Genomic DNA, 5,150 nt, shown 5'->3' on the forward strand with positions numbered 1-5,150 from the left:
ATCCTAGTTATTGCCAAACAGCCCCTTAGGCTTCTGATGCCTGTAGAGACCCAAGACTTGTTATTAGGATTTATATCATAGGTATTTGCTCCTGCGAGACCAGAAATTTCAGGGGATGTTAGCTGAAGTCATGTTGTTTGCTTCAACTTATAAGAATTATTTATGTTTTTTTTTTTTTTAGATTTAGATCAATTAACCCAAATTCAAACACAATATATATACAATGTTTCAATTCAAGACCTCTTGGTTAATAGTCAAAATTATGAAATCCTATTTCCACTCAACTCGAACATAATCTGCAAGACACCAATGAACTGATACCTACATAGACAGTCATGGGTGCACATCCCATTTATTGTTATGGAATAATAATATGGCTAACAAATTCAGTGATATTTCTCCATTAATTAGTTTTCCACGGTTCGTCACCTCCTTTGTGTGGACAAATTATTCCGTCAGGTTACCTGACGTAGAGCTACATCAGGTAGCCTATAATATGTCGCCACGTGCACTTACTCTTTACAGTGCGGCCCGACGACCTGACCCGGAACGGACCAGGGAGTATGCGTAGCTCGGTATTGCTATGTATTGGTCGATTTTGCTCGACAAAAAAGAAAAATACTATTATGTGAAGACCAATACTGAGCAATACCGAGTTCTTTTAGGTATTACTCAGTATTAGTCTACACATAGCGGTATTTCTCGATATTGCTAAGCAATACCGAGTAATACATAGCAATACCGAGCAATATGCAAACATAGTAATCCCGAATTCGGTCCGAGTCGGGTCGTCGGGCCGCGTGGTAAAAAGTAAGTGCACGTGGCGACATATTATAAGCTACCTGATGGAATAATTTTTCCTTTGTGTGAAGGGTTCACATATAGAAAGCCCCTTTGTGATTTTTTTGCATATTCTATTTGATCAACGCCATTAACCAATGATTAAGAAAGTCTTGGCTGTTATGCTACTCAATACAATTCAACTTAAGATTCACAAATAGAGATTCTATGATGGAAATAATAAACAAATCGAGGTCCTGAAAAGAATCTAATATTAAATAAAAAATGAAATATAAAAGCAGACAGTGAATTGCTATCACGACCCGGCCCGATTAGCTCACAAGTGCGAGGCGGAAACAGAGGTCAGATAGGATGAAGACAAAAGAAACTTCACAATAAATAATTAACATATCTCCAAATAAATACCAAACAAACTGAAAGAGCCACTAAATAATCATCCAATAAAAAAAAATCATTTCCTCATATCAAAGCACCAACATAAGGATTCCACATTGAGTTTACAAAATACAAAAGGGGATCCAAAAATCATTTTTCTTACTTATCATTTCTAAATCTTCTATACAAAATATCAAAACTCAAAAGAACCTGTCGCCCGTCTTCTCCCTACGACGGTAAGTGCGCGGTGGTTTGTCTGTCATCTATCCTTTCCTAGATCCTTCTGAAAAGTGTTCCCACAACGAGGGTGAGTAATAAACTCAATAGGTATGAATGGAATTCAAATAAACTTAGAATCAAAGAAGAAAATTATATCATGCTGTTGACCTCGATTTTGCCCAGACATGGGCATGATAGGTTGAGTTGACCAAGTCAACCTTTGACTTGGTCAGGAAATGCATACCTTTACCTCAACTTTCAAGTTCTTTTTCCTTTATAACATTTTCATTTTTCCTTTAACATTTTGCCTCACATGATAGTCTCAAATACATAACATGAATATGAAATGTTCATAATAGTATAATATGTAAATATAACAACCGTCTCGGGAGTATCACTTGTACTTATCACGTACATAAATTTTGGTTATTTCCTTTACCATTGGTTCATAGGAACAATCCTTTATCATGGCTCATAAGTGCCTCTTTTACCATGTGTACACTTATTACATGTAAAACTATAAGAGATGTTTTATGTAAACCATTCATAAATTAATCAAGTGTATGTTTCCTTAGGGATATGCATGCATGATATGCTTATGTGTGCTTTTGCATGTAAAGAGGAAAGACATATATAGTAAGAGTTGAGAAATGAGCATGGGGTCAATTCATGAATTATACATTTGCATAAATAAAACATTTGCATTTGCTTCAAGTGTCCATAAACTTACAAGGGAACATGAGCCATAACAGTTTCATAATGAGCATAAAGGAATTTGTCATTTCAATGTAATTTGCAATGAAAAAAAAATTTGTCTAAAATTTATAAGAACATCCATTCCACCTACCTAAATCCGTGCACCTCTTTTTTGTCCGATCAAACTCTTTCCCTCCACACGATTAATATCTAAAAGAGACATACAAAGAAAAATATAAGTGACTAATCCCTATACAATATCCTAAACCCTAATTCTAAAGTAATAAAAGAGTTCTTCTAATGTCTTGTTTATATTCCAATTCAAGCCCTCCACACCAAATCATGATATCTCTCAAACACATTCTCTCTCAATTATGGTTTAATCAAATTCCTTAGGTTTTAAGAATGCAACACCTTTCTCTACCCTCAAAACATAATTAAAACAAAATCAATTTTCGGAATTAATAAAATCAAAAATTAGAAAATATAGTTTTTCAAACAAAACCCATGTATTTGCCTCTAAAATCCTCCCAACAACCAATGAAAATCATAAAAATAAAAAATTCCTTAATTAGGGAAAAATCCTAAATTCCTAAACTCAAAATGTTCATCATTCATTCAATATTTTTCAATTAGAAGTTTTCTTAGGTTAATAGAAACCTCATTTATGAAGACATTTCCAAAAAAATAATTTTTGAGCAAAACCCTAATTTCCAAAATTTCATATTTTTCAAGAAAACACTTCACATTAGGGTTTAAAAACTTCCCCTAACCCTTCCCTAAACTTTTCTCAAATGAACCTTAAATAAAACTCAAATTTTCCTAAAACTTTAGAAATCTTCTCATCAAAAAATCTTGAGAAAGAGAGGGAAAATCATAGTTCTAATACATATATTTTCCTTCCCTTGACTTCCTCTTCAATTTCCCCAAAATTCCTCACCGGAAAAGGTCGCCGGAGCCGCCGCCTTAAGAGCCCAAGCCGTCCGCCCCTAGGAGTTTCGCTCGGTTCGTGCGAATGGGAGAGAAGGAGGGCTCGGTTTGCCTATTAAGGTAGAAATGAGGATTGCCAAAAGTCTATTTTACCCTCGCTTAAACTCTCTTCTAATCAAAAAGCATTGAGGGTAAAATTATCATTTAGAACTTTTTTCAGAAATTTTAACTATCAAAATACTCAAAATTCGATATGGGTTCTATACATCAAAACGATCAGAATTTTAAGCTCTATTTTATAAAATTATTCCCGTCGAAATCCGACAACTTCAAAATTTTCACTTAAAACTCATCGCGACGCTTTGAAAAGCGTGCGAGGTCTAAAACAGCATTTTCGTGTTTTACAATTCTCCCTCCCTTATAAAAATTTCGTCCTCAAAATTTAAGACAAGTTTAAGAAATCATACCTTAGTCAAAAAGGTGAGGGTAGCTCTCCTTCATCTCTGATTCCTTCTCCCAAGTAGCATCTTTCTCAGTTACATGCTTTCATATAACTTTGACATAAGGAATCTCTCTACTTCGAAGCTACTTAACATCATAATCTATAATCTTCTCAGGTTCTTCTACAAATGTCAGATCTTGTTGGATATCTATTGCTTCAGTACTTATCTTCTGAGCTTCATCTGCAATGTATTTCCTCAAGGAAGATATGTGGAATACATTATGTACTCCACTCATGTGAGATGACAAAATCAATCTGTAAGCCACACTGTCAACTCTCTCTGATATCTCAAAAGGGCCAACATATATTGGACTCAGTTTTCCAACTTTGCCAAATCTCTTCACGCCTTTCATAGGACTAACCTTGAGGAATACAAACTCTCCAACATCAAACTCAACAGATCTATGTTTGGCATCATAGTACTTCTTATGTCTATCTTGCACAGCCTTTAATCTGTCACGAATCAACCTTATATTTCCAATAGCATCATCTACTAAATCAGCTCCAATGATCTTTCTTTCTCCTGTCTCAGCCCAACATAAAGGAGTTCGACACCTCCTTCCATATAAAGCTTCATATGGTGTCATACCTATACTTACTTGGAAGCTATTGTTATAAGCAAATTCAATTAGTGGGATGTGTGTCTCCCATTTGCCACTAAATTCAAGTACATATAATCTGAGTAAATCCTCCAAAGTCTGAATAGTCCTCTCCGATTGACCATATGTTTGAGGGTGAAAGATTGTACTAAAAGTAAGTCTAGTGCCCATTACTTCTTGAATCTTCCTCCACAATTTAGAGGTAAATCTCCCATCTCTATCTGATACTATCGATCTTGGTACACCATGAAGTCTAACAATCTCATTAACATAAACATTTGCCAACTTCTCAACAGCATCAGATTGTTTGATAGGTAAAAAGTGTGCTGACTTGGTCAACCTATCAATGATCACCCATATAGCATCATTACCAGTTCTGGATCTAGGTAAACTAACTACAAAATGCATGGCTATGTCTTCCCACTTCCATTCCGGTATAGGTAAAGGCTGCAATAAACCTCCGGGCTTTTGATGTTCTATCTTAATCAGCTGGCAAACTGTACACTTAGCCACCACTTCTGCTACACTTTTCTTCATCCCTGGCCACCAAAAGTATTCCTTCAAATCTTGGTACATCTTGTTACCACCTGGGTGAATGGTATAACTTGAATAGTGAACTTCTTGAAGAATGTCCTTCCTAAAATCTCCAACATTTGGGATGCAAATTTTGTTTCTATACCGTAGTAGCTCATCCTCATCAAGCTCAAACTCCTTCACGTGTCCAACCTTCACCAAATTTAGGACTTTCTCAAATTCTGCATCTTGTGGCAAAGCTTCTCTTATAATATCCTTCAATATTGACTGAATGATCATTTGATTCAAAGCCACAAACTCTGCATCATTGGGCTGGACTATAGAAATATCTAACTTCTCCAAATCTCTTATTAACTCATGTTGTTGTTGTGGATCTCCGAAAGGATTCTGCTCATGTGGTTCGAATATAAAGAGTACGATCACACTATCCCGTAGGACAAAATGGTCGTAGACCTTTACACTCAATATAAGCAGGCCGATGGAAGAGCAGATGG

This window comes from Dendrobium catenatum, unplaced genomic scaffold (assembly GCF_001605985.2).
Source record: "Dendrobium catenatum unplaced genomic scaffold, ASM160598v2 fragScaff_scaffold_156, whole genome shotgun sequence".
In the NCBI taxonomy this organism is placed as follows: Eukaryota; Viridiplantae; Streptophyta; class Magnoliopsida; order Asparagales; family Orchidaceae; genus Dendrobium; species Dendrobium catenatum.